Source organism: Schistocerca gregaria, unplaced genomic scaffold, assembly GCF_023897955.1.
Source record: "Schistocerca gregaria isolate iqSchGreg1 unplaced genomic scaffold, iqSchGreg1.2 ptg000395l, whole genome shotgun sequence".
Classification (NCBI taxonomy): Eukaryota; Metazoa; Arthropoda; class Insecta; order Orthoptera; family Acrididae; genus Schistocerca; species Schistocerca gregaria.
The window spans coordinates 450,693-478,303 of record NW_026061834.1 but is presented as its reverse complement, the minus strand read 5'-3'; the positions used below and the strand labels follow the sequence as shown (position 1 = coordinate 478,303).

At 48.4% G+C, this 27,611-nt stretch overlaps 29 non-coding genes across 29 annotated transcripts; all 29 read right to left on the bottom strand.

The window, feature by feature from the left end:
- Positions 1-145: 145 nt before the first annotated feature.
- Positions 146-218, bottom strand: Trnak-uuu (transfer RNA lysine (anticodon UUU)). Its single transcript has one exon. It is a non-coding gene; the product is annotated as a tRNA-Lys (tRNA).
- A 538-nt stretch (positions 219-756) lies between these two features.
- On the bottom strand, positions 757-829 carry Trnaf-gaa (transfer RNA phenylalanine (anticodon GAA)). The gene has a single exon. It is a non-coding gene; the product is annotated as a tRNA-Phe (tRNA).
- Positions 830-1,408: 579 nt separating this feature from the next.
- Trnas-uga (transfer RNA serine (anticodon UGA)) lies at positions 1,409-1,490 on the bottom strand. The gene has a single exon. It is a non-coding gene; the product is annotated as a tRNA-Ser (tRNA).
- Positions 1,491-2,417: 927 nt separating this feature from the next.
- On the bottom strand, positions 2,418-2,490 carry Trnak-uuu (transfer RNA lysine (anticodon UUU)). The gene has a single exon. It is a non-coding gene; the product is annotated as a tRNA-Lys (tRNA).
- Positions 2,491-3,028: 538 nt separating this feature from the next.
- Trnaf-gaa (transfer RNA phenylalanine (anticodon GAA)) lies at positions 3,029-3,101 on the bottom strand. Its single transcript has one exon. It is a non-coding gene; the product is annotated as a tRNA-Phe (tRNA).
- A 579-nt stretch (positions 3,102-3,680) lies between these two features.
- On the bottom strand, positions 3,681-3,762 carry Trnas-uga (transfer RNA serine (anticodon UGA)). Its single transcript has one exon. It is a non-coding gene; the product is annotated as a tRNA-Ser (tRNA).
- A 927-nt stretch (positions 3,763-4,689) lies between these two features.
- On the bottom strand, positions 4,690-4,762 carry Trnak-uuu (transfer RNA lysine (anticodon UUU)). The gene has a single exon. It is a non-coding gene; the product is annotated as a tRNA-Lys (tRNA).
- A 538-nt stretch (positions 4,763-5,300) lies between these two features.
- Trnaf-gaa (transfer RNA phenylalanine (anticodon GAA)) lies at positions 5,301-5,373 on the bottom strand. Its single transcript has one exon. It is a non-coding gene; the product is annotated as a tRNA-Phe (tRNA).
- A 579-nt stretch (positions 5,374-5,952) lies between these two features.
- Trnas-uga (transfer RNA serine (anticodon UGA)) lies at positions 5,953-6,034 on the bottom strand. The gene has a single exon. It is a non-coding gene; the product is annotated as a tRNA-Ser (tRNA).
- Positions 6,035-6,961: 927 nt separating this feature from the next.
- Positions 6,962-7,034, bottom strand: Trnak-uuu (transfer RNA lysine (anticodon UUU)). Its single transcript has one exon. It is a non-coding gene; the product is annotated as a tRNA-Lys (tRNA).
- Positions 7,035-7,572: 538 nt separating this feature from the next.
- On the bottom strand, positions 7,573-7,645 carry Trnaf-gaa (transfer RNA phenylalanine (anticodon GAA)). Its single transcript has one exon. It is a non-coding gene; the product is annotated as a tRNA-Phe (tRNA).
- Positions 7,646-8,224: 579 nt separating this feature from the next.
- Positions 8,225-8,306, bottom strand: Trnas-uga (transfer RNA serine (anticodon UGA)). The gene has a single exon. It is a non-coding gene; the product is annotated as a tRNA-Ser (tRNA).
- A 927-nt stretch (positions 8,307-9,233) lies between these two features.
- On the bottom strand, positions 9,234-9,306 carry Trnak-uuu (transfer RNA lysine (anticodon UUU)). The gene has a single exon. It is a non-coding gene; the product is annotated as a tRNA-Lys (tRNA).
- A 538-nt stretch (positions 9,307-9,844) lies between these two features.
- Positions 9,845-9,917, bottom strand: Trnaf-gaa (transfer RNA phenylalanine (anticodon GAA)). Its single transcript has one exon. It is a non-coding gene; the product is annotated as a tRNA-Phe (tRNA).
- Positions 9,918-10,496: 579 nt separating this feature from the next.
- On the bottom strand, positions 10,497-10,578 carry Trnas-uga (transfer RNA serine (anticodon UGA)). The gene has a single exon. It is a non-coding gene; the product is annotated as a tRNA-Ser (tRNA).
- Positions 10,579-11,505: 927 nt separating this feature from the next.
- Positions 11,506-11,578, bottom strand: Trnak-uuu (transfer RNA lysine (anticodon UUU)). The gene has a single exon. It is a non-coding gene; the product is annotated as a tRNA-Lys (tRNA).
- Positions 11,579-12,116: 538 nt separating this feature from the next.
- Positions 12,117-12,189, bottom strand: Trnaf-gaa (transfer RNA phenylalanine (anticodon GAA)). Its single transcript has one exon. It is a non-coding gene; the product is annotated as a tRNA-Phe (tRNA).
- A 579-nt stretch (positions 12,190-12,768) lies between these two features.
- Positions 12,769-12,850, bottom strand: Trnas-uga (transfer RNA serine (anticodon UGA)). Its single transcript has one exon. It is a non-coding gene; the product is annotated as a tRNA-Ser (tRNA).
- Positions 12,851-13,777: 927 nt separating this feature from the next.
- Positions 13,778-13,850, bottom strand: Trnak-uuu (transfer RNA lysine (anticodon UUU)). Its single transcript has one exon. It is a non-coding gene; the product is annotated as a tRNA-Lys (tRNA).
- Positions 13,851-14,388: 538 nt separating this feature from the next.
- Positions 14,389-14,461, bottom strand: Trnaf-gaa (transfer RNA phenylalanine (anticodon GAA)). The gene has a single exon. It is a non-coding gene; the product is annotated as a tRNA-Phe (tRNA).
- Positions 14,462-15,040: 579 nt separating this feature from the next.
- On the bottom strand, positions 15,041-15,122 carry Trnas-uga (transfer RNA serine (anticodon UGA)). The gene has a single exon. It is a non-coding gene; the product is annotated as a tRNA-Ser (tRNA).
- Positions 15,123-16,049: 927 nt separating this feature from the next.
- Trnak-uuu (transfer RNA lysine (anticodon UUU)) lies at positions 16,050-16,122 on the bottom strand. The gene has a single exon. It is a non-coding gene; the product is annotated as a tRNA-Lys (tRNA).
- A 538-nt stretch (positions 16,123-16,660) lies between these two features.
- Positions 16,661-16,733, bottom strand: Trnaf-gaa (transfer RNA phenylalanine (anticodon GAA)). Its single transcript has one exon. It is a non-coding gene; the product is annotated as a tRNA-Phe (tRNA).
- A 579-nt stretch (positions 16,734-17,312) lies between these two features.
- On the bottom strand, positions 17,313-17,394 carry Trnas-uga (transfer RNA serine (anticodon UGA)). The gene has a single exon. It is a non-coding gene; the product is annotated as a tRNA-Ser (tRNA).
- A 927-nt stretch (positions 17,395-18,321) lies between these two features.
- Trnak-uuu (transfer RNA lysine (anticodon UUU)) lies at positions 18,322-18,394 on the bottom strand. The gene has a single exon. It is a non-coding gene; the product is annotated as a tRNA-Lys (tRNA).
- A 538-nt stretch (positions 18,395-18,932) lies between these two features.
- Positions 18,933-19,005, bottom strand: Trnaf-gaa (transfer RNA phenylalanine (anticodon GAA)). The gene has a single exon. It is a non-coding gene; the product is annotated as a tRNA-Phe (tRNA).
- A 579-nt stretch (positions 19,006-19,584) lies between these two features.
- Trnas-uga (transfer RNA serine (anticodon UGA)) lies at positions 19,585-19,666 on the bottom strand. The gene has a single exon. It is a non-coding gene; the product is annotated as a tRNA-Ser (tRNA).
- Positions 19,667-20,593: 927 nt separating this feature from the next.
- On the bottom strand, positions 20,594-20,666 carry Trnak-uuu (transfer RNA lysine (anticodon UUU)). The gene has a single exon. It is a non-coding gene; the product is annotated as a tRNA-Lys (tRNA).
- Positions 20,667-21,204: 538 nt separating this feature from the next.
- Positions 21,205-21,277, bottom strand: Trnaf-gaa (transfer RNA phenylalanine (anticodon GAA)). Its single transcript has one exon. It is a non-coding gene; the product is annotated as a tRNA-Phe (tRNA).
- Positions 21,278-27,611: the final 6,334 nt, after the last annotated feature.

Here is a 27,611-nt window from a genome sequence, read left to right as displayed (position 1 = left end):
CGGCTGCCCCGAACGCAGCGTTCTCCCGACACGTGCAAATTGAACCGTTTAAAGCACTGTGGTGTCAGAAAACGGCGTTGCTGCATTCTTTTCCGTAGTGTTTCCACCACTACCAGAGGCAACGCTACCAAATTATTAAAATTTCCGCCCGAACAGGGACTTGAATCCTGGACCCTTAGGTTAAAAGCCTAATGCTCTACCGACTGAGCTATCCGGGCTCACAACGCCTTATGAAACATCTCACGATGCACAACGACACATTGACTCATGTCCTTTACTGTTGTGCAATCGCTGCATGGAGCTGTTAGTAGTTAAACGTCGCCTGAATGCTGTCTGCAAACTTATCGCGCAAAGCTCGTAACAGACCATCGAACAATGTTGACACACGATGCAAAAACAAACTGCAGCAGTCGTTACGTCTCATACGTTGGAGTAGAGGATTTACGTGTTTTGTCGACACTCATCGGGCAATTGGAAAATTCACAAGCACTTCGAATGCAATGTTTCCCACGTTTTCGCTCATTTCACGGTTCCGCTTGATACGTTCTTCACCTCCTGGCACAAAACAGGGAACGCAGTCAGTAGGACGTTTTTTTTATTTTCTTACTTCTCAGAGAGTTGCCTACTGCGTTCCTCTTATGGCAAGCACTAGACAACCAGAACAGTTACAGAAGGGAGTCATGTCCGTTCTCGGCTGTAGTTACATTATCACAAAGTCAGAGCAATTCCATTGGCGTCGGCTTCAAAACGAAGCCGTGCCGAAACCCGGGATCGAACCAGGGACCTTTAGATCTTCAGTCTAACGCTCTCCCAACTGAGCTATTTCGGCTGACGCACAGCGCCCCTCTTTTGCACGTCTGCCCCGTTGCCAATTTCACAGTCATCTTCGTCTGAAAGAACACAGGGACGCCGAAAGGCGAACAGCAGATGCAGTAAAGTACCACACACATTTCTTCTGCTTCCATCGTCGTAACTAGCAAACATGTCGACTCGATTCATGTAATATTGACTTCGCTGACGCTAGAAAAGCTGTGCTATATCGATGCCACGTGCAACTAGTGTGCAGAGAACGAGGCAGAGGAAGGAGTGAGCCTCTCCAAAGTGTGTGAGGCAGTATCTAGCAGATACACGCGGTAAAACATTTGACTTGCGTTTGCTCATTAATTGCTACACGTCATCGTCTGCAAGCTAAAATAATCACATCTGCACTGCCCAGAGAGGCGACACTTGCACTGACACCTGGTGGACGGTTGTGAGACGAGGAGATGAGCTGTGGCTTCTGGGCACGACTGTAGCGCTGCACCCTGGAGCCAAGAACACTGCACCTTGCTGGCGGCCCACGTGTTTAGTAGTGACGCAACTGCTAGGATGCAGCTGAACGTCCATCTTCTGGGAGCGAGAAAATTTCCGCAGTCGGCAGGACTCGAACCTACGCTCCCAGAGGGAATCTGATTTCAAGTCAGACGCCTTAACCACTCGGCCACGACTGCACGTCTCAGAAGCGTCTCTCGACAACTGAAACTCCCACCTTTGCAAGCAATCTCATGGCAGAAGGCAGCATGGGCTTACTCTTTTCTGTAGTGATTCCACTGCCAGCACATTAGACGTTACGAAAGTGTATTAATTTTCGCCCCGACAGGGACTAGAACCCAGGACCCTTTGGTTGAAAACCTAACGCTCTACCGACTGAGCTATCCGCACCCACGCACGAGCATTGTCATACAGCTGCGTCGTGTGCGAGTGATTCGCATGTCGTAATTGCTGGCTTATGGCTCCAATGGCGACTTCACCGACTTCCCACTGACGCGCCGCTGACGCTAGTTTTCTGGCGTCTTAAGGGATGGACATACTTGCAAGTAGCTGCGAGATCATTGAAAAGAAACGCGGCGCCATTGCTTTTGCCGCACTCGACTGATTGAATTGCAATTCTTAAAAAGGAATGAACCTTCACTCTGTCCAACAATTTCAAGCACGTGTGTGTACTCACGAACTCGGCGAAGGCGCGAGAAAATGACGGGGGCGCACTCGTGGGCCTGCGACGGCTTCCTGCAGTCACATCGTCAGTGCGAGGTGGACCGGTAGGCACAGGAAGCAGCGGCCGTCGTGAAACTCAGCATTCTTAAACGGAAATTTTCGTCTTGTTTAGAATGGCGTCATTGGTTTGCACGCTCATTCATGCGTGTGAAAATATTTGCTGCTCTTTACGCAGAATCGCACGCAGCCGGCGGGATTCGAAACTACTTTCGAGTCAGACGCCTTAACCACTCGGCCACGGCTGCCCCGAACGCAGCGTTCTCCCGACACGTGCAAATTGAACCGTTTAAAGCACTGTGGTGTCAGAAAACGGCGTTGCTGCATTCTTTTCCGTAGTGTTTCCACCACTACCAGAGGCAACGCTACCAAATTATTAAAATTTCCGCCCGAACAGGGACTTGAATCCTGGACCCTTAGGTTAAAAGCCTAATGCTCTACCGACTGAGCTATCCGGGCTCACAACGCCTTATGAAACATCTCACGATGCACAACGACACATTGACTCATGTCCTTTACTGTTGTGCAATCGCTGCATGGAGCTGTTAGTAGTTAAACGTCGCCTGAATGCTGTCTGCAAACTTATCGCGCAAAGCTCGTAACAGACCATCGAACAATGTTGACACACGATGCAAAAACAAACTGCAGCAGTCGTTACGTCTCATACGTTGGAGTAGAGGATTTACGTGTTTTGTCGACACTCATCGGGCAATTGGAAAATTCACAAGCACTTCGAATGCAATGTTTCCCACGTTTTCGCTCATTTCACGGTTCCGCTTGATACGTTCTTCACCTCCTGGCACAAAACAGGGAACGCAGTCAGTAGGACGTTTTTTTTATTTTCTTACTTCTCAGAGAGTTGCCTACTGCGTTCCTCTTATGGCAAGCACTAGACAACCAGAACAGTTACAGAAGGGAGTCATGTCCGTTCTCGGCTGTAGTTACATTATCACAAAGTCAGAGCAATTCCATTGGCGTCGGCTTCAAAACGAAGCCGTGCCGAAACCCGGGATCGAACCAGGGACCTTTAGATCTTCAGTCTAACGCTCTCCCAACTGAGCTATTTCGGCTGACGCACAGCGCCCCTCTTTTGCACGTCTGCCCCGTTGCCAATTTCACAGTCATCTTCGTCTGAAAGAACACAGGGACGCCGAAAGGCGAACAGCAGATGCAGTAAAGTACCACACACATTTCTTCTGCTTCCATCGTCGTAACTAGCAAACATGTCGACTCGATTCATGTAATATTGACTTCGCTGACGCTAGAAAAGCTGTGCTATATCGATGCCACGTGCAACTAGTGTGCAGAGAACGAGGCAGAGGAAGGAGTGAGCCTCTCCAAAGTGTGTGAGGCAGTATCTAGCAGATACACGCGGTAAAACATTTGACTTGCGTTTGCTCATTAATTGCTACACGTCATCGTCTGCAAGCTAAAATAATCACATCTGCACTGCCCAGAGAGGCGACACTTGCACTGACACCTGGTGGACGGTTGTGAGACGAGGAGATGAGCTGTGGCTTCTGGGCACGACTGTAGCGCTGCACCCTGGAGCCAAGAACACTGCACCTTGCTGGCGGCCCACGTGTTTAGTAGTGACGCAACTGCTAGGATGCAGCTGAACGTCCATCTTCTGGGAGCGAGAAAATTTCCGCAGTCGGCAGGACTCGAACCTACGCTCCCAGAGGGAATCTGATTTCAAGTCAGACGCCTTAACCACTCGGCCACGACTGCACGTCTCAGAAGCGTCTCTCGACAACTGAAACTCCCACCTTTGCAAGCAATCTCATGGCAGAAGGCAGCATGGGCTTACTCTTTTCTGTAGTGATTCCACTGCCAGCACATTAGACGTTACGAAAGTGTATTAATTTTCGCCCCGACAGGGACTAGAACCCAGGACCCTTTGGTTGAAAACCTAACGCTCTACCGACTGAGCTATCCGCACCCACGCACGAGCATTGTCATACAGCTGCGTCGTGTGCGAGTGATTCGCATGTCGTAATTGCTGGCTTATGGCTCCAATGGCGACTTCACCGACTTCCCACTGACGCGCCGCTGACGCTAGTTTTCTGGCGTCTTAAGGGATGGACATACTTGCAAGTAGCTGCGAGATCATTGAAAAGAAACGCGGCGCCATTGCTTTTGCCGCACTCGACTGATTGAATTGCAATTCTTAAAAAGGAATGAACCTTCACTCTGTCCAACAATTTCAAGCACGTGTGTGTACTCACGAACTCGGCGAAGGCGCGAGAAAATGACGGGGGCGCACTCGTGGGCCTGCGACGGCTTCCTGCAGTCACATCGTCAGTGCGAGGTGGACCGGTAGGCACAGGAAGCAGCGGCCGTCGTGAAACTCAGCATTCTTAAACGGAAATTTTCGTCTTGTTTAGAATGGCGTCATTGGTTTGCACGCTCATTCATGCGTGTGAAAATATTTGCTGCTCTTTACGCAGAATCGCACGCAGCCGGCGGGATTCGAAACTACTTTCGAGTCAGACGCCTTAACCACTCGGCCACGGCTGCCCCGAACGCAGCGTTCTCCCGACACGTGCAAATTGAACCGTTTAAAGCACTGTGGTGTCAGAAAACGGCGTTGCTGCATTCTTTTCCGTAGTGTTTCCACCACTACCAGAGGCAACGCTACCAAATTATTAAAATTTCCGCCCGAACAGGGACTTGAATCCTGGACCCTTAGGTTAAAAGCCTAATGCTCTACCGACTGAGCTATCCGGGCTCACAACGCCTTATGAAACATCTCACGATGCACAACGACACATTGACTCATGTCCTTTACTGTTGTGCAATCGCTGCATGGAGCTGTTAGTAGTTAAACGTCGCCTGAATGCTGTCTGCAAACTTATCGCGCAAAGCTCGTAACAGACCATCGAACAATGTTGACACACGATGCAAAAACAAACTGCAGCAGTCGTTACGTCTCATACGTTGGAGTAGAGGATTTACGTGTTTTGTCGACACTCATCGGGCAATTGGAAAATTCACAAGCACTTCGAATGCAATGTTTCCCACGTTTTCGCTCATTTCACGGTTCCGCTTGATACGTTCTTCACCTCCTGGCACAAAACAGGGAACGCAGTCAGTAGGACGTTTTTTTTATTTTCTTACTTCTCAGAGAGTTGCCTACTGCGTTCCTCTTATGGCAAGCACTAGACAACCAGAACAGTTACAGAAGGGAGTCATGTCCGTTCTCGGCTGTAGTTACATTATCACAAAGTCAGAGCAATTCCATTGGCGTCGGCTTCAAAAAGAAGCCGTGCCGAAACCCGGGATCGAACCAGGGACCTTTAGATCTTCAGTCTAACGCTCTCCCAACTGAGCTATTTCGGCTGACGCACAGCGCCCCTCTTTTGCACGTCTGCCCCGTTGCCAATTTCACAGTCATCTTCGTCTGAAAGAACACAGGGACGCCGAAAGGCGAACAGCAGATGCAGTAAAGTACCACACACATTTCTTCTGCTTCCATCGTCGTAACTAGCAAACATGTCGACTCGATTCATGTAATATTGACTTCGCTGACGCTAGAAAAGCTGTGCTATATCGATGCCACGTGCAACTAGTGTGCAGAGAACGAGGCAGAGGAAGGAGTGAGCCTCTCCAAAGTGTGTGAGGCAGTATCTAGCAGATACACGCGGTAAAACATTTGACTTGCGTTTGCTCATTAATTGCTACACGTCATCGTCTGCAAGCTAAAATAATCACATCTGCACTGCCCAGAGAGGCGACACTTGCACTGACACCTGGTGGACGGTTGTGAGACGAGGAGATGAGCTGTGGCTTCTGGGCACGACTGTAGCGCTGCACCCTGGAGCCAAGAACACTGCACCTTGCTGGCGGCCCACGTGTTTAGTAGTGACGCAACTGCTAGGATGCAGCTGAACGTCCATCTTCTGGGAGCGAGAAAATTTCCGCAGTCGGCAGGACTCGAACCTACGCTCCCAGAGGGAATCTGATTTCAAGTCAGACGCCTTAACCACTCGGCCACGACTGCACGTCTCAGAAGCGTCTCTCGACAACTGAAACTCCCACCTTTGCAAGCAATCTCATGGCAGAAGGCAGCATGGGCTTACTCTTTTCTGTAGTGATTCCACTGCCAGCACATTAGACGTTACGAAAGTGTATTAATTTTCGCCCCGACAGGGACTAGAACCCAGGACCCTTTGGTTGAAAACCTAACGCTCTACCGACTGAGCTATCCGCACCCACGCACGAGCATTGTCATACAGCTGCGTCGTGTGCGAGTGATTCGCATGTCGTAATTGCTGGCTTATGGCTCCAATGGCGACTTCACCGACTTCCCACTGACGCGCCGCTGACGCTAGTTTTCTGGCGTCTTAAGGGATGGACATACTTGCAAGTAGCTGCGAGATCATTGAAAAGAAACGCGGCGCCATTGCTTTTGCCGCACTCGACTGATTGAATTGCAATTCTTAAAAAGGAATGAACCTTCACTCTGTCCAACAATTTCAAGCACGTGTGTGTACTCACGAACTCGGCGAAGGCGCGAGAAAATGACGGGGGCGCACTCGTGGGCCTGCGACGGCTTCCTGCAGTCACATCGTCAGTGCGAGGTGGACCGGTAGGCACAGGAAGCAGCGGCCGTCGTGAAACTCAGCATTCTTAAACGGAAATTTTCGTCTTGTTTAGAATGGCGTCATTGGTTTGCACGCTCATTCATGCGTGTGAAAATATTTGCTGCTCTTTACGCAGAATCGCACGCAGCCGGCGGGATTCGAAACTACTTTCGAGTCAGACGCCTTAACCACTCGGCCACGGCTGCCCCGAACGCAGCGTTCTCCCGACACGTGCAAATTGAACCGTTTAAAGCACTGTGGTGTCAGAAAACGGCGTTGCTGCATTCTTTTCCGTAGTGTTTCCACCACTACCAGAGGCAACGCTACCAAATTATTAAAATTTCCGCCCGAACAGGGACTTGAATCCTGGACCCTTAGGTTAAAAGCCTAATGCTCTACCGACTGAGCTATCCGGGCTCACAACGCCTTATGAAACATCTCACGATGCACAACGACACATTGACTCATGTCCTTTACTGTTGTGCAATCGCTGCATGGAGCTGTTAGTAGTTAAACGTCGCCTGAATGCTGTCTGCAAACTTATCGCGCAAAGCTCGTAACAGACCATCGAACAATGTTGACACACGATGCAAAAACAAACTGCAGCAGTCGTTACGTCTCATACGTTGGAGTAGAGGATTTACGTGTTTTGTCGACACTCATCGGGCAATTGGAAAATTCACAAGCACTTCGAATGCAATGTTTCCCACGTTTTCGCTCATTTCACGGTTCCGCTTGATACGTTCTTCACCTCCTGGCACAAAACAGGGAACGCAGTCAGTAGGACGTTTTTTTTATTTTCTTACTTCTCAGAGAGTTGCCTACTGCGTTCCTCTTATGGCAAGCACTAGACAACCAGAACAGTTACAGAAGGGAGTCATGTCCGTTCTCGGCTGTAGTTACATTATCACAAAGTCAGAGCAATTCCATTGGCGTCGGCTTCAAAACGAAGCCGTGCCGAAACCCGGGATCGAACCAGGGACCTTTAGATCTTCAGTCTAACGCTCTCCCAACTGAGCTATTTCGGCTGACGCACAGCGCCCCTCTTTTGCACGTCTGCCCCGTTGCCAATTTCACAGTCATCTTCGTCTGAAAGAACACAGGGACGCCGAAAGGCGAACAGCAGATGCAGTAAAGTACCACACACATTTCTTCTGCTTCCATCGTCGTAACTAGCAAACATGTCGACTCGATTCATGTAATATTGACTTCGCTGACGCTAGAAAAGCTGTGCTATATCGATGCCACGTGCAACTAGTGTGCAGAGAACGAGGCAGAGGAAGGAGTGAGCCTCTCCAAAGTGTGTGAGGCAGTATCTAGCAGATACACGCGGTAAAACATTTGACTTGCGTTTGCTCATTAATTGCTACACGTCATCGTCTGCAAGCTAAAATAATCACATCTGCACTGCCCAGAGAGGCGACACTTGCACTGACACCTGGTGGACGGTTGTGAGACGAGGAGATGAGCTGTGGCTTCTGGGCACGACTGTAGCGCTGCACCCTGGAGCCAAGAACACTGCACCTTGCTGGCGGCCCACGTGTTTAGTAGTGACGCAACTGCTAGGATGCAGCTGAACGTCCATCTTCTGGGAGCGAGAAAATTTCCGCAGTCGGCAGGACTCGAACCTACGCTCCCAGAGGGAATCTGATTTCAAGTCAGACGCCTTAACCACTCGGCCACGACTGCACGTCTCAGAAGCGTCTCTCGACAACTGAAACTCCCACCTTTGCAAGCAATCTCATGGCAGAAGGCAGCATGGGCTTACTCTTTTCTGTAGTGATTCCACTGCCAGCACATTAGACGTTACGAAAGTGTATTAATTTTCGCCCCGACAGGGACTAGAACCCAGGACCCTTTGGTTGAAAACCTAACGCTCTACCGACTGAGCTATCCGCACCCACGCACGAGCATTGTCATACAGCTGCGTCGTGTGCGAGTGATTCGCATGTCGTAATTGCTGGCTTATGGCTCCAATGGCGACTTCACCGACTTCCCACTGACGCGCCGCTGACGCTAGTTTTCTGGCGTCTTAAGGGATGGACATACTTGCAAGTAGCTGCGAGATCATTGAAAAGAAACGCGGCGCCATTGCTTTTGCCGCACTCGACTGATTGAATTGCAATTCTTAAAAAGGAATGAACCTTCACTCTGTCCAACAATTTCAAGCACGTGTGTGTACTCACGAACTCGGCGAAGGCGCGAGAAAATGACGGGGGCGCACTCGTGGGCCTGCGACGGCTTCCTGCAGTCACATCGTCAGTGCGAGGTGGACCGGTAGGCACAGGAAGCAGCGGCCGTCGTGAAACTCAGCATTCTTAAACGGAAATTTTCGTCTTGTTTAGAATGGCGTCATTGGTTTGCACGCTCATTCATGCGTGTGAAAATATTTGCTGCTCTTTACGCAGAATCGCACGCAGCCGGCGGGATTCGAAACTACTTTCGAGTCAGACGCCTTAACCACTCGGCCACGGCTGCCCCGAACGCAGCGTTCTCCCGACACGTGCAAATTGAACCGTTTAAAGCACTGTGGTGTCAGAAAACGGCGTTGCTGCATTCTTTTCCGTAGTGTTTCCACCACTACCAGAGGCAACGCTACCAAATTATTAAAATTTCCGCCCGAACAGGGACTTGAATCCTGGACCCTTAGGTTAAAAGCCTAATGCTCTACCGACTGAGCTATCCGGGCTCACAACGCCTTATGAAACATCTCACGATGCACAACGACACATTGACTCATGTCCTTTACTGTTGTGCAATCGCTGCATGGAGCTGTTAGTAGTTAAACGTCGCCTGAATGCTGTCTGCAAACTTATCGCGCAAAGCTCGTAACAGACCATCGAACAATGTTGACACACGATGCAAAAACAAACTGCAGCAGTCGTTACGTCTCATACGTTGGAGTAGAGGATTTACGTGTTTTGTCGACACTCATCGGGCAATTGGAAAATTCACAAGCACTTCGAATGCAATGTTTCCCACGTTTTCGCTCATTTCACGGTTCCGCTTGATACGTTCTTCACCTCCTGGCACAAAACAGGGAACGCAGTCAGTAGGACGTTTTTTTTATTTTCTTACTTCTCAGAGAGTTGCCTACTGCGTTCCTCTTACGGCAAGCACTAGACAACCAGAACAGTTACAGAAGGGAGTCATGTCCGTTCTCGGCTGTAGTTACATTATCACAAAGTCAGAGCAATTCCATTGGCGTCGGCTTCAAAACGAAGCCGTGCCGAAACCCGGGATCGAACCAGGGACCTTTAGATCTTCAGTCTAACGCTCTCCCAACTGAGCTATTTCGGCTGACGCACAGCGCCCCTCTTTTGCACGTCTGCCCCGTTGCCAATTTCACAGTCATCTTCGTCTGAAAGAACACAGGGACGCCGAAAGGCGAACAGCAGATGCAGTAAAGTACCACACACATTTCTTCTGCTTCCATCGTCGTAACTAGCAAACATGTCGACTCGATTCATGTAATATTGACTTCGCTGACGCTAGAAAAGCTGTGCTATATCGATGCCACGTGCAACTAGTGTGCAGAGAACGAGGCAGAGGAAGGAGTGAGCCTCTCCAAAGTGTGTGAGGCAGTATCTAGCAGATACACGCGGTAAAACATTTGACTTGCGTTTGCTCATTAATTGCTACACGTCATCGTCTGCAAGCTAAAATAATCACATCTGCACTGCCCAGAGAGGCGACACTTGCACTGACACCTGGTGGACGGTTGTGAGACGAGGAGATGAGCTGTGGCTTCTGGGCACGACTGTAGCGCTGCACCCTGGAGCCAAGAACACTGCACCTTGCTGGCGGCCCACGTGTTTAGTAGTGACGCAACTGCTAGGATGCAGCTGAACGTCCATCTTCTGGGAGCGAGAAAATTTCCGCAGTCGGCAGGACTCGAACCTACGCTCCCAGAGGGAATCTGATTTCAAGTCAGACGCCTTAACCACTCGGCCACGACTGCACGTCTCAGAAGCGTCTCTCGACAACTGAAACTCCCACCTTTGCAAGCAATCTCATGGCAGAAGGCAGCATGGGCTTACTCTTTTCTGTAGTGATTCCACTGCCAGCACATTAGACGTTACGAAAGTGTATTAATTTTCGCCCCGACAGGGACTAGAACCCAGGACCCTTTGGTTGAAAACCTAACGCTCTACCGACTGAGCTATCCGCACCCACGCACGAGCATTGTCATACAGCTGCGTCGTGTGCGAGTGATTCGCATGTCGTAATTGCTGGCTTATGGCTCCAATGGCGACTTCACCGACTTCCCACTGACGCGCCGCTGACGCTAGTTTTCTGGCGTCTTAAGGGATGGACATACTTGCAAGTAGCTGCGAGATCATTGAAAAGAAACGCGGCGCCATTGCTTTTGCCGCACTCGACTGATTGAATTGCAATTCTTAAAAAGGAATGAACCTTCACTCTGTCCAACAATTTCAAGCACGTGTGTGTACTCACGAACTCGGCGAAGGCGCGAGAAAATGACGGGGGCGCACTCGTGGGCCTGCGACGGCTTCCTGCAGTCACATCGTCAGTGCGAGGTGGACCGGTAGGCACAGGAAGCAGCGGCCGTCGTGAAACTCAGCATTCTTAAACGGAAATTTTCGTCTTGTTTAGAATGGCGTCATTGGTTTGCACGCTCATTCATGCGTGTGAAAATATTTGCTGCTCTTTACGCAGAATCGCACGCAGCCGGCGGGATTCGAAACTACTTTCGAGTCAGACGCCTTAACCACTCGGCCACGGCTGCCCCGAACGCAGCGTTCTCCCGACACGTGCAAATTGAACCGTTTAAAGCACTGTGGTGTCAGAAAACGGCGTTGCTGCATTCTTTTCCGTAGTGTTTCCACCACTACCAGAGGCAACGCTACCAAATTATTAAAATTTCCGCCCGAACAGGGACTTGAATCCTGGACCCTTAGGTTAAAAGCCTAATGCTCTACCGACTGAGCTATCCGGGCTCACAACGCCTTATGAAACATCTCACGATGCACAACGACACATTGACTCATGTCCTTTACTGTTGTGCAATCGCTGCATGGAGCTGTTAGTAGTTAAACGTCGCCTGAATGCTGTCTGCAAACTTATCGCGCAAAGCTCGTAACAGACCATCGAACAATGTTGACACACGATGCAAAAACAAACTGCAGCAGTCGTTACGTCTCATACGTTGGAGTAGAGGATTTACGTGTTTTGTCGACACTCATCGGGCAATTGGAAAATTCACAAGCACTTCGAATGCAATGTTTCCCACGTTTTCGCTCATTTCACGGTTCCGCTTGATACGTTCTTCACCTCCTGGCACAAAACAGGGAACGCAGTCAGTAGGACGTCTTTTTTATTTTCTTACTTCTCAGAGAGTTGCCTACTGCGTTCCTCTTATGGCAAGCACTAGACAACCAGAACAGTTACAGAAGGGAGTCATGTCCGTTCTCGGCTGTAGTTACATTATCACAAAGTCAGAGCAATTCCATTGGCGTCGGCTTCAAAACGAAGCCGTGCCGAAACCCGGGATCGAACCAGGGACCTTTAGATCTTCAGTCTAACGCTCTCCCAACTGAGCTATTTCGGCTGACGCACAGCGCCCCTCTTTTGCACGTCTGCCCCGTTGCCAATTTCACAGTCATCTTCGTCTGAAAGAACACAGGGACGCCGAAAGGCGAACAGCAGATGCAGTAAAGTACCACACACATTTCTTCTGCTTCCATCGTCGTAACTAGCAAACATGTCGACTCGATTCATGTAATATTGACTTCGCTGACGCTAGAAAAGCTGTGCTATATCGATGCCACGCGCAACTAGTGTGCAGAGAACGAGGCAGAGGAAGGAGTGAGCCTCTCCAAAGTGTGTGAGGCAGTATCTAGCAGATACACGCGGTAAAACATTTGACTTGCGTTTGCTCATTAATTGCTACACGTCATCGTCTGCAAGCTAAAATAATCACATCTGCACTGCCCAGAGAGGCGACACTTGCACTGACACCTGGTGGACGGTTGTGAGACGAGGAGATGAGCTGTGGCTTCTGGGCACGACTGTAGCGCTGCACCCTGGAGCCAAGAACACTGCACCTTGCTGGCGGCCCACGTGTTTAGTAGTGACGCAACTGCTAGGATGCAGCTGAACGTCCATCTTCTGGGAGCGAGAAAATTTCCGCAGTCGGCAGGACTCGAACCTACGCTCCCAGAGGGAATCTGATTTCAAGTCAGACGCCTTAACCACTCGGCCACGACTGCACGTCTCAGAAGCGTCTCTCGACAACTGAAACTCCCACCTTTGCAAGCAATCTCATGGCAGAAGGCAGCATGGGCTTACTCTTTTCTGTAGTGATTCCACTGCCAGCACATTAGACGTTACGAAAGTGTATTAATTTTCGCCCCGACAGGGACTAGAACCCAGGACCCTTTGGTTGAAAACCTAACGCTCTACCGACTGAGCTATCCGCACCCACGCACGAGCATTGTCATACAGCTGCGTCGTGTGCGAGTGATTCGCATGTCGTAATTGCTGGCTTATGGCTCCAATGGCGACTTCACCGACTTCCCACTGACGCGCCGCTGACGCTAGTTTTCTGGCGTCTTAAGGGATGGACATACTTGCAAGTAGCTGCGAGATCATTGAAAAGAAACGCGGCGCCATTGCTTTTGCCGCACTCGACTGATTGAATTGCAATTCTTAAAAAGGAATGAACCTTCACTCTGTCCAACAATTTCAAGCACGTGTGTGTACTCACGAACTCGGCGAAGGCGCGAGAAAATGACGGGGGCGCACTCGTGGGCCTGCGACGGCTTCCTGCAGTCACATCGTCAGTGCGAGGTGGACCGGTAGGCACAGGAAGCAGCGGCCGTCGTGAAACTCAGCATTCTTAAACGGAAATTTTCGTCTTGTTTAGAATGGCGTCATTGGTTTGCACGCTCATTCATGCGTGTGAAAATATTTGCTGCTCTTTACGCAGAATCGCACGCAGCCGGCGGGATTCGAAACTACTTTCGAGTCAGACGCCTTAACCACTCGGCCACGGCTGCCCCGAACGCAGCGTTCTCCCGACACGTGCAAATTGAACCGTTTAAAGCACTGTGGTGTCAGAAAACGGCGTTGCTGCATTCTTTTCCGTAGTGTTTCCACCACTACCAGAGGCAACGCTACCAAATTATTAAAATTTCCGCCCGAACAGGGACTTGAATCCTGGACCCTTAGGTTAAAAGCCTAATGCTCTACCGACTGAGCTATCCGGGCTCACAACGCCTTATGAAACATCTCACGATGCACAACGACACATTGACTCATGTCCTTTACTGTTGTGCAATCGCTGCATGGAGCTGTTAGTAGTTAAACGTCGCCTGAATGCTGTCTGCAAACTTATCGCGCAAAGCTCGTAACAGACCATCGAACAATGTTGACACACGATGCAAAAACAAACTGCAGCAGTCGTTACGTCTCATACGTTGGAGTAGAGGATTTACGTGTTTTGTCGACACTCATCGGGCAATTGGAAAATTCACAAGCACTTCGAATGCAATGTTTCCCACGTTTTCGCTCATTTCACGGTTCCGCTTGATACGTTCTTCACCTCCTGGCACAAAACAGGGAACGCAGTCAGTAGGACGTCTTTTTTATTTTCTTACTTCTCAGAGAGTTGCCTACTGCGTTCCTCTTATGGCAAGCACTAGACAACCAGAACAGTTACAGAAGGGAGTCATGTCCGTTCTCGGCTGTAGTTACATTATCACAAAGTCAGAGCAATTCCATTGGCGTCGGCTTCAAAACGAAGCCGTGCCGAAACCCGGGATCGAACCAGGGACCTTTAGATCTTCAGTCTAACGCTCTCCCAACTGAGCTATTTCGGCTGACGCACAGCGCCCCTCTTTTGCACGTCTGCCCCGTTGCCAATTTCACAGTCATCTTCGTCTGAAAGAACACAGGGACGCCGAAAGGCGAACAGCAGATGCAGTAAAGTACCACACACATTTCTTCTGCTTCCATCGTCGTAACTAGCAAACATGTCGACTCGATTCATGTAATATTGACTTCGCTGACGCTAGAAAAGCTGTGCTATATCGATGCCACGCGCAACTAGTGTGCAGAGAACGAGGCAGAGGAAGGAGTGAGCCTCTCCAAAGTGTGTGAGGCAGTATCTAGCAGATACACGCGGTAAAACATTTGACTTGCGTTTGCTCATTAATTGCTACACGTCATCGTCTGCAAGCTAAAATAATCACATCTGCACTGCCCAGAGAGGCGACACTTGCACTGACACCTGGTGGACGGTTGTGAGACGAGGAGATGAGCTGTGGCTTCTGGGCACGACTGTAGCGCTGCACCCTGGAGCCAAGAACACTGCACCTTGCTGGCGGCCCACGTGTTTAGTAGTGACGCAACTGCTAGGATGCAGCTGAACGTCCATCTTCTGGGAGCGAGAAAATTTCCGCAGTCGGCAGGACTCGAACCTACGCTCCCAGAGGGAATCTGATTTCAAGTCAGACGCCTTAACCACTCGGCCACGACTGCACGTCTCAGAAGCGTCTCTCGACAACTGAAACTCCCACCTTTGCAAGCAATCTCATGGCAGAAGGCAGCATGGGCTTACTCTTTTCTGTAGTGATTCCACTGCCAGCACATTAGACGTTACGAAAGTGTATTAATTTTCGCCCCGACAGGGACTAGAACCCAGGACCCTTTGGTTGAAAACCTAACGCTCTACCGACTGAGCTATCCGCACCCACGCACGAGCATTGTCATACAGCTGCGTCGTGTGCGAGTGATTCGCATGTCGTAATTGCTGGCTTATGGCTCCAATGGCGACTTCACCGACTTCCCACTGACGCGCCGCTGACGCTAGTTTTCTGGCGTCTTAAGGGATGGACATACTTGCAAGTAGCTGCGAGATCATTGAAAAGAAACGCGGCGCCATTGCTTTTGCCGCACTCGACTGATTGAATTGCAATTCTTAAAAAGGAATGAACCTTCACTCTGTCCAACAATTTCAAGCACGTGTGTGTACTCACGAACTCGGCGAAGGCGCGAGAAAATGACGGGGGCGCACTCGTGGGCCTGCGACGGCTTCCTGCAGTCACATCGTCAGTGCGAGGTGGACCGGTAGGCACAGGAAGCAGCGGCCGTCGTGAAACTCAGCATTCTTAAACGGAAATTTTCGTCTTGTTTAGAATGGCGTCATTGGTTTGCACGCTCATTCATGCGTGTGAAAATATTTGCTGCTCTTTACGCAGAATCGCACGCAGCCGGCGGGATTCGAAACTACTTTCGAGTCAGACGCCTTAACCACTCGGCCACGGCTGCCCCGAACGCAGCGTTCTCCCGACACGTGCAAATTGAACCGTTTAAAGCACTGTGGTGTCAGAAAACGGCGTTGCTGCATTCTTTTCCGTAGTGTTTCCACCACTACCAGAGGCAACGCTACCAAATTATTAAAATTTCCGCCCGAACAGGGACTTGAATCCTGGACCCTTAGGTTAAAAGCCTAATGCTCTACCGACTGAGCTATCCGGGCTCACAACGCCTTATGAAACATCTCACGATGCACAACGACACATTGACTCATGTCCTTTACTGTTGTGCAATCGCTGCATGGAGCTGTTAGTAGTTAAACGTCGCCTGAATGCTGTCTGCAAACTTATCGCGCAAAGCTCGTAACAGACCATCGAACAATGTTGACACACGATGCAAAAACAAACTGCAGCAGTCGTTACGTCTCATACGTTGGAGTAGAGGATTTACGTGTTTTGTCGACACTCATCGGGCAATTGGAAAATTCACAAGCACTTCGAATGCAATGTTTCCCACGTTTTCGCTCATTTCACGGTTCCGCTTGATACGTTCTTCACCTCCTGGCACAAAACAGGGAACGCAGTCAGTAGGACGTCTTTTTTATTTTCTTACTTCTCAGAGAGTTGCCTACTGCGTTCCTCTTATGGCAAGCACTAGACAACCAGAACAGTTACAGAAGGGAGTCATGTCCGTTCTCGGCTGTAGTTACATTATCACAAAGTCAGAGCAATTCCATTGGCGTCGGCTTCAAAACGAAGCCGTGCCGAAACCCGGGATCGAACCAGGGACCTTTAGATCTTCAGTCTAACGCTCTCCCAACTGAGCTATTTCGGCTGACGCACAGCGCCCCTCTTTTGCACGTCTGCCCCGTTGCCAATTTCACAGTCATCTTCGTCTGAAAGAACACAGGGACGCCGAAAGGCGAACAGCAGATGCAGTAAAGTACCACACACATTTCTTCTGCTTCCATCGTCGTAACTAGCAAACATGTCGACTCGATTCATGTAATATTGACTTCGCTGACGCTAGAAAAGCTGTGCTATATCGATGCCACGCGCAACTAGTGTGCAGAGAACGAGGCAGAGGAAGGAGTGAGCCTCTCCAAAGTGTGTGAGGCAGTATCTAGCAGATACACGCGGTAAAACATTTGACTTGCGTTTGCTCATTAATTGCTACACGTCATCGTCTGCAAGCTAAAATAATCACATCTGCACTGCCCAGAGAGGCGACACTTGCACTGACACCTGGTGGACGGTTGTGAGACGAGGAGATGAGCTGTGGCTTCTGGGCACGACTGTAGCGCTGCACCCTGGAGCCAAGAACACTGCACCTTGCTGGCGGCCCACGTGTTTAGTAGTGACGCAACTGCTAGGATGCAGCTGAACGTCCATCTTCTGGGAGCGAGAAAATTTCCGCAGTCGGCAGGACTCGAACCTACGCTCCCAGAGGGAATCTGATTTCAAGTCAGACGCCTTAACCACTCGGCCACGACTGCACGTCTCAGAAGCGTCTCTCGACAACTGAAACTCCCACCTTTGCAAGCAATCTCATGGCAGAAGGCAGCATGGGCTTACTCTTTTCTGTAGTGATTCCACTGCCAGCACATTAGACGTTACGAAAGTGTATTAATTTTCGCCCCGACAGGGACTAGAACCCAGGACCCTTTGGTTGAAAACCTAACGCTCTACCGACTGAGCTATCCGCACCCACGCACGAGCATTGTCATACAGCTGCGTCGTGTGCGAGTGATTCGCATGTCGTAATTGCTGGCTTATGGCTCCAATGGCGACTTCACCGACTTCCCACTGACGCGCCGCTGACGCTAGTTTTCTGGCGTCTTAAGGGATGGACATACTTGCAAGTAGCTGCGAGATCATTGAAAAGAAACGCGGCGCCATTGCTTTTGCCGCACTCGACTGATTGAATTGCAATTCTTAAAAAGGAATGAACCTTCACTCTGTCCAACAATTTCAAGCACGTGTGTGTACTCACGAACTCGGCGAAGGCGCGAGAAAATGACGGGGGCGCACTCGTGGGCCTGCGACGGCTTCCTGCAGTCACATCGTCAGTGCGAGGTGGACCGGTAGGCACAGGAAGCAGCGGCCGTCGTGAAACTCAGCATTCTTAAACGGAAATTTTCGTCTTGTTTAGAATGGCGTCATTGGTTTGCACGCTCATTCATGCGTGTGAAAATATTTGCTGCTCTTTACGCAGAATCGCACGCAGCCGGCGGGATTCGAAACTACTTTCGAGTCAGACGCCTTAACCACTCGGCCACGGCTGCCCCGAACGCAGCGTTCTCCCGACACGTGCAAATTGAACCGTTTAAAGCACTGTGGTGTCAGAAAACGGCGTTGCTGCATTCTTTTCCGTAGTGTTTCCACCACTACCAGAGGCAACGCTACCAAATTATTAAAATTTCCGCCCGAACAGGGACTTGAATCCTGGACCCTTAGGTTAAAAGCCTAATGCTCTACCGACTGAGCTATCCGGGCTCACAACGCCTTATGAAACATCTCACGATGCACAACGACACATTGACTCATGTCCTTTACTGTTGTGCAATCGCTGCATGGAGCTGTTAGTAGTTAAACGTCGCCTGAATGCTGTCTGCAAACTTATCGCGCAAAGCTCGTAACAGACCATCGAACAATGTTGACACACGATGCAAAAACAAACTGCAGCAGTCGTTACGTCTCATACGTTGGAGTAGAGGATTTACGTGTTTTGTCGACACTCATCGGGCAATTGGAAAATTCACAAGCACTTCGAATGCAATGTTTCCCACGTTTTCGCTCATTTCACGGTTCCGCTTGATACGTTCTTCACCTCCTGGCACAAAACAGGGAACGCAGTCAGTAGGACGTTTTTTTTATTTTCTTACTTCTCAGAGAGTTGCCTACTGCGTTCCTCTTATGGCAAGCACTAGACAACCAGAACAGTTACAGAAGGGAGTCATGTCCGTTCTCGGCTGTAGTTACATTATCACAAAGTCAGAGCAATTCCATTGGCGTCGGCTTCAAAACGAAGCCGTGCCGAAACCCGGGATCGAACCAGGGACCTTTAGATCTTCAGTCTAACGCTCTCCCAACTGAGCTATTTCAGCTGACGCACAGCGCCCCTCTTTTGCACGTCTGCCCCGTTGCCAATTTCACAGTCATCTTCGTCTGAAAGAACACAGGGACGCCGAAAGGCGAACAGCAGATGCAGTAAAGTACCACACACATTTCTTCTGCTTCCATCGTCGTAACTAGCAAACATGTCGACTCGATTCATGTAATATTGACTTCGCTGACGCTAGAAAAGCTGTGCTATATCGATGCCACGTGCAACTAGTGTGCAGAGAACGAGGCAGAGGAAGGAGTGAGCCTCTCCAAAGTGTGTGAGGCAGTATCTAGCAGATACACGCGGTAAAACATTTGACTTGCGTTTGCTCATTAATTGCTACACGTCATCGTCTGCAAGCTAAAATAATCACATCTGCACTGCCCAGAGAGGCGACACTTGCACTGACACCTGGTGGACGGTTGTGAGACGAGGAGATGAGCTGTGGCTTCTGGGCACGACTGTAGCGCTGCACCCTGGAGCCAAGAACACTGCACCTTGCTGGCGGCCCACGTGTTTAGTAGTGACGCAACTGCTAGGATGCAGCTGAACGTCCATCTTCTGGGAGCGAGAAAATTTCCGCAGTCGGCAGGACTCGAACCTACGCTCCCAGAGGGAATCTGATTTCAAGTCAGACGCCTTAACCACTCGGCCACGACTGCACGTCTCAGAAGCGTCTCTCGACAACTGAAACTCCCACCTTTGCAAGCAATCTCATGGCAGAAGGCAGCATGGGCTTACTCTTTTCTGTAGTGATTCCACTGCCAGCACATTAGACGTTACGAAAGTGTATTAATTTTCGCCCCGACAGGGACTAGAACCCAGGACCCTTTGGTTGAAAACCTAACGCTCTACCGACTGAGCTATCCGCACCCACGCACGAGCATTGTCATACAGCTGCGTCGTGTGCGAGTGATTCGCATGTCGTAATTGCTGGCTTATGGCTCCAATGGCGACTTCACCGACTTCCCACTGACGCGCCGCTGACGCTAGTTTTCTGGCGTCTTAAGGGATGGACATACTTGCAAGTAGCTGCGAGATCATTGAAAAGAAACGCGGCGCCATTGCTTTTGCCGCACTCGACTGATTGAATTGCAATTCTTAAAAAGGAATGAACCTTCACTCTGTCCAACAATTTCAAGCACGTGTGTGTACTCACGAACTCGGCGAAGGCGCGAGAAAATGACGGGGGCGCACTCGTGGGCCTGCGACGGCTTCCTGCAGTCACATCGTCAGTGCGAGGTGGACCGGTAGGCACAGGAAGCAGCGGCCGTCGTGAAACTCAGCATTCTTAAACGGAAATTTTCGTCTTGTTTAGAATGGCGTCATTGGTTTGCACGCTCATTCATGCGTGTGAAAATATTTGCTGCTCTTTACGCAGAATCGCACGCAGCCGGCGGGATTCGAAACTACTTTCGAGTCAGACGCCTTAACCACTCGGCCACGGCTGCCCCGAACGCAGCGTTCTCCCGACACGTGCAAATTGAACCGTTTAAAGCACTGTGGTGTCAGAAAACGGCGTTGCTGCATTCTTTTCCGTAGTGTTTCCACCACTACCAGAGGCAACGCTACCAAATTATTAAAATTTCCGCCCGAACAGGGACTTGAATCCTGGACCCTTAGGTTAAAAGCCTAATGCTCTACCGACTGAGCTATCCGGGCTCACAACGCCTTATGAAACATCTCACGATGCACAACGACACATTGACTCATGTCCTTTACTGTTGTGCAATCGCTGCATGGAGCTGTTAGTAGTTAAACGTCGCCTGAATGCTGTCTGCAAACTTATCGCGCAAAGCTCGTAACAGACCATCGAACAATGTTGACACACGATGCAAAAACAAACTGCAGCAGTCGTTACGTCTCATACGTTGGAGTAGAGGATTTACGTGTTTTGTCGACACTCATCGGGCAATTGGAAAATTCACAAGCACTTCGAATGCAATGTTTCCCACGTTTTCGCTCATTTCACGGTTCCGCTTGATACGTTCTTCACCTCCTGGCACAAAACAGGGAACGCAGTCAGTAGGACGTTTTTTTTATTTTCTTACTTCTCAGAGAGTTGCCTACTGCGTTCCTCTTATGGCAAGCACTAGACAACCAGAACAGTTACAGAAGGGAGTCATGTCCGTTCTCGGCTGTAGTTACATTATCACAAAGTCAGAGCAATTCCATTGGCGTCGGCTTCAAAACGAAGCCGTGCCGAAACCCGGGATCGAACCAGGGACCTTTAGATCTTCAGTCTAACGCTCTCCCAACTGAGCTATTTCAGCTGACGCACAGCGCCCCTCTTTTGCACGTCTGCCCCGTTGCCAATTTCACAGTCATCTTCGTCTGAAAGAACACAGGGACGCCGAAAGGCGAACAGCAGATGCAGTAAAGTACCACACACATTTCTTCTGCTTCCATCGTCGTAACTAGCAAACATGTCGACTCGATTCATGTAATATTGACTTCGCTGACGCTAGAAAAGCTGTGCTATATCGATGCCACGTGCAACTAGTGTGCAGAGAACGAGGCAGAGGAAGGAGTGAGCCTCTCCAAAGTGTGTGAGGCAGTATCTAGCAGATACACGCGGTAAAACATTTGACTTGCGTTTGCTCATTAATTGCTACACGTCATCGTCTGCAAGCTAAAATAATCACATCTGCACTGCCCAGAGAGGCGACACTTGCACTGACACCTGGTGGACGGTTGTGAGACGAGGAGATGAGCTGTGGCTTCTGGGCACGACTGTAGCGCTGCACCCTGGAGCCAAGAACACTGCACCTTGCTGGCGGCCCACGTGTTTAGTAGTGACGCAACTGCTAGGATGCAGCTGAACGTCCATCTTCTGGGAGCGAGAAAATTTCCGCAGTCGGCAGGACTCGAACCTACGCTCCCAGAGGGAATCTGATTTCAAGTCAGACGCCTTAACCACTTTTTTTTTTTTTTTTTTTTTTTTTTTAGTGCTAACCATTACACCATTTTTTTTTTTTTTTTTTTTTTTTTTTTTTTTTTTTTTTTTTTGTAAGGAACTTGGCAGCATGAGGCAGGCGGAGGCAAAGCGGGCAGGGGTCAAAATCTCGAGGCCTGGCCGCGATGTCTCCACCCAGTCCTGTTGCTGAGGCGTGTCTTTATCATAGTTTTCAATAAGAAATTTTACAACTTGTGTATACGTAGATATATGCTGTTTTGCCTTCGAAATCCTGAACCAAAAGATGCTCCATTTGAAACAAAAAATTTATGTCATGCCGAGGCAATAGAGATTGAAGGTTATAGCTTTAGTGCTTTTTTTTTTCTTTTTTTTTTTTCTTTTTTTTTTTTTTTTTTTTTTTCTCATCCACTGCTTCTCGGCAACCTAGCATACTTCTTTGTAATATATAATAAAGTTGTGGGAAGTAGTGGACCCTGAACCTGTATATTATTTTTTTTTTAATTTCTGTTTAGTTTTTTTTTATTGTTATTATTATTATTTTTGTTTGTTTGTTATTTTTTTATTGTAAAAGAAAAATCTTCATGGAATGTGAAGAAGGAATTTTATGTTAAGGCACTAATTCCATAGCCTCCTTTCCTTCTTGAGATTAATAATAATAATAAAAAAGTATGTTCCCTTCCATGGAAACAAATGAGACTTCCTTCTCAGTCATAAAATGAATGTATAAGAAAACAATTTATCTTTAACCCTGCGATACTGGCTTTCGGCTTTGGCTTCTTCTGTGCAATAAACAAAATAGCCTTCTTTGCCAGCAGAAGATAAGTGATTGTAATATGAAACTGTAAAAGTGTACTTCTCCCCAATTGTTTTTGTTTAAGCGTCGTTTCGCTTAAATAAACGATTTTTGTTTATCTCGTTGGCTTGTCAACCAATGCCCAGTCGCTCGAATACAATTTTAAGCATATTGCCGTAGTTTTTCTTGTGGTCTTTATATTTCAGGGCGTTATAAAAAGCACACTTCAAGTACATGTAAAAATCAGTGGAATTGTCATTTCCCAGGTGATTAATTACGTAATTCACATAGTGTCCCATTAACCAATGGACCGAGTTGTTTTTTGCTGCTGGAAAATAGCAAGTCTGAGGCCTGAGGAATGTAACAGGGGGAAAATTTTCCACCGAAGATCTCGTAAGAAAAGCCAGTTGTTCCCTAATCCAATTACAGAGTTGTAGATTGCCACCGCACGTGAATCTGTGCACTAACGTGTCGATCAATTTACATTTGAGACATAGGTTCGTGTCGCTAACGCCGATTGCATGTAACCTTTCATTGGTGCTTACGGTCTCATTCACTGTTTTATACCACGCTGACTTGACGTCCGATGGTAGACCACGCATATTAATATTTTTCCATATGGCGTCCCAATCAGTGTGTGGGTATTTACTTTCCAATTTGTTTCTCCCCTCCATTTTCTTTCGATGGCACAGAATATCGCGGGCCGTGATCCGTCGTGAGTTGATGATGACACCGCCGAGATAGCTGAATTCCACAAAATATACACGAACGTACTGGAGCCGGTTATTTATTTTTTGCACATTCACCGGCGCCTGTAAACTGGCAGGCCTGACAACTTCAAATAATTTAGTTGTAATGCTATCAGCGTGGTCGCTAAGGATAGTGGCGGTCCTTTTTATAAAAAGCGCAGACGCCTTATTTCTGATGTCAACTAACCCCAAACCTCCATTCCTGGGATCTAAGGTCGCAGTTTTTGCGTCGACTCTGAATATATCCCCTCTCCAAAGATAGCTGGCAATGGTAGACATTATCTTTTTTCCAATCATTTTCGGTAGTGGGAAGATCTGTGCTATAAAGTAACTCCTGGAGAGAATGCAGTGGTTAATGAAAATCACCCTCTGAACTTGGTTCAAGTTACGGTGGAGGTTTTCTCTTGTTGTTCCAAGAAGTTGTCCCGACGTATTTCTCCAATTGATAGCTGCCATTTTTAACGGACAAGGTGTCAGTGTTATTCCTAGTGCTTTGCATTGGGTGACCGTTGTGGCCCAGGCTAAGGTGATATGTTGAAAACCCCGCAGGTTTAGGAGTTTGCTTTTGTTTGCGTTGACACCTGCTCCGGAGACTCTACAGTACTTTTTAATTAGCGTTTCCAATTTCAAAATGTCGTCGGGATTTCGCAGGACGACTCCGACATCATCGGCATAGGCGTTTATGACTGTTCGGTGACCAGATAATGTGATGCCAGTTAGAGTGGCATGAACACTGCGGAGGAAAGGTTCTAATGAAAGCACGAATAGGAACATGGAGAGGGGGCTTCCTTGAGGAACGCCGCGCCTGATCTGAATCTGCTTTGTCCTCTGGCAGTTAACTGATATACAAGCGCTGATGCCTGTTGCAACATTGCTGATCACACTTACGACTCGCTCATTAAAACCTATTTTGTTCAGTGTGGCACTAAGGAATCTATGATCCACACGATCAAATGCTTTCTGGAAGTCAATAAACATGATAGCACATTTTATGGTGGTCACAGCAGTGATGGCAATTATATCTCTATATTCAGCTATGCTTTTGAAAATGCTCTTGGTAGGCACACAGGACTGGTATGGACTTACTATCTTTTTGGCCAACGGAGAGAGTCTGTTGTTTAAAATTCTGCCGATGATTTTATAATCAGAGTTTAACAGGGAGATAGGACGAAAGTTGTTGAGGTTTCTTTTTGCAGCATTTTTTGGGATTAGTACTATTGTGCTCTCTTTAAAAACAGCAGGTAAATGCTTTCCCTGAAGCACCTCGTTCGTCATTCGGGTAAACATGTCACCAATCAGTGGCCAGTATCGTTTATAAAATTCAACAGGCAAACCATCCGGTCCCGGCGATTTCCTCAGAGGAGATTTGCAGATGATTCTGTGGATATCTTCGTTAGTACACTCAACGAGAAGGTCTTCGTTTTCCTCGTCCGAGACCTGTGGAGCTATGTAACTAAGGAACTCATCGAAGGACTCTTCACATACCGGGTTGGCAGTGTATAGGTCTTCGTAATATTTGTGCACTGCATTGACGATGTCTCTCTGAGTCGTGAGTGTCTCGCCAGTTTCAGACTGAAGTCCATCAATGAAGGTGCGTCTCCTGTTTCTTTCGTGCTTCAGTAGATGGTACAAGGAAGCATGTTCATCCTCCACGACTGTCTTAGCCTTGGATTTTAATTTCAGACCCTCCATCTGCTGTCTTTTAAGACTGAGCAATTTGGCCTTAGTTTGCTTGATATCTGCCAGACGGACGTTGGAAGTGTTTGCCTGCTCATATAAATTTCGCAGCATGGTATAATAAAATTCGATGGAATTTTTCAAGTCTTTCGATCGTTGTACACTATACTGGATGAGAACTTTTCTCAGTTTAGGCTTTGCCCTGTTGCACCACCAGTCTAGTACTGAGACGTGTCTATCTGCAGAGCGGAGGCACAATGCCCACGCTTCTGTCAAACTTTCTTCTAATCCGTCGTCCTGCATCAGTGACGTATTAAGGTGCCATGAACTTCTAAAACGGCGAGTGGGTTGCGCAGTAAGGTTGATGGAAGCTAGCACGGAGCTATGATCAGAAAAGTAAACTGGAATCGTCTCTGCTTTAATGAAGGAGCTAACTAGACTTTGCGATATGTAGAGTCTGTCGATCCTGCTACGTGAGTGAGGACCTAGGAATGTAAATGCCACAAAAGTGGGATACATTATTTCCCAAGCATCTTTAAGCTGTAAAACAGTGACGAAACGCTTCAGTTCACTGCAGTTATTAAAATTCGGAACCTGGTCTTTCTTATTTATCACACAATTAAAATCACCGCCTATTATAAGATCTTTTGGGTTTTTCCGTAATAAATAAATGATTTCTTCTTTATAGAACTGTGCTCTTTCCATTCTATTGGATGTGCCAGAAGGGGCATACAGATTGATAAGGGTAGAACCAAAGACTTTTATACCTATCGCTCTGCCGGAGTCCAACCTCTCGATATCCGAGACAGGAATCCCCTCCCTGACTAAAATTGCTGTACCGACGTTGGTGTCAAGTGAGACATTTAAAATCTCCAAATATCCAGGCACTGTAAGATTAGTCAGCACTACTTCCTGTAGGAAAGCAATGTCCGTCCCTGACTCATATAAATAATCCTTGAGCGCTGTAACTTTAGTCACGGATGTAATCCTGTTAATATTGATAGTCGTAATTGTATATGCCTGGGACATTTAGTTTGCATAAAAACTAAATAAGTGATTAAAAAGATAACAAAATATTAATAAAAAAAAAGAAAAGAGATGTGCAGCTTCTAGAAGAGAGAAACGACTCCGCTTAAACAAACATCTAAAAGAATAGTCAGTATTTGAAGCTCGGTAAACACTTCATCTGGTTCCTCTGAAATATGACTAAGACAGTAGTACAATTAGAAATGAAACTGGTTCAACAAAATCCCTTTTTTTTTTATCTTATAGCCTCATTTTGGTGCAGGATTCCGAACATCTCGGGTTTTAGTTTTACCGAGGGGCTTTGCATCACTAATGTCACTTGAAGGTACCTCCTTAGGTCTTTCCGTGATGATTTCATACAAGACGTTCTTGGCCGTCGCTTCCTCTTGTGCTGGTTGTTGTTTGCTTTGGTTACGGGAAGCTTTGAGAGTAGGTAGCGGTTTGAGTCGGCGTCTTCGGACATCTTGGTTCAACGCGCCGTCATTCGGATTGTCTATCTTTACCACCGTTGTGACCGAAGCTGCCTCAACAGCGTCCTTTTTACGAGTGCCATTTCCTTGTTCTTCCGTCACTAGCTCCAGAGCACTGACTGAGTCGGCGGTTTGTGAGTCTGTAAGTTCTTGAGTTGGTTTCCGCTCCGTCACCTCTTGTGCTTCGGAGTGCGCCTCTTCCGTCTCCGCGACAATCGTTACTGCGTCCCCTCCGTGGACCGTTTGTACCTGTTCAGCCGCCGACAGCGGCCGGGTTGCCTCAGCGGCTGTCGTCACGTCAATACATGTACTGTTTGTTTCCTCGAGCACATCCGCATTACACTGCTTCTGCTTGCGGGTGGAAGGCGAATTACGGGCGGACTCGCCGTCCGAGCCGTCATCGGTCGTTTCCAACGGTCGCTTCTTATTCTGGAGATCGCAATCGGGAACAGAAGGGTGTGATGTAATGACGCTCAGGGGAGGGAACTCCGTAGTAGTTATGGCGGGCACTGCAGAAGTACATGCACCACTGTCGTTAACCGAAAGAAGGGAAGTGCTATTTGGTAAGACATCGCTGAGGGTCAGTTTTTGACGCTGTGTTAGATTGTTCCGAAGAACAAAAACACGGCGCGGACAATCTTGTCGGAAATGACCTGTCTCATTGCAAATATTGCACGTGCGCTCCTGACCAGAATACACAACATGTGCTTTATGGCCTGCAACGGATATATGGGACGGAATGTTGGCTTTCACCTCCATTTCAACGGATCTAATGCCATTAAAACACTGTATCTTGTATAGCTTCGACCATCTTTCGTTATAGATAGATTTAACTTCGCCATATTTAGATAGAGCGTCCTTGATCAACTGATTATCAATTTCAATTGGAACATTCAAAATCCTGACATTGGTGTACATGATATCAGCTTTTCGTACAGAGACATTACTTTTTGAACCGTCTCGATGAACAAATTC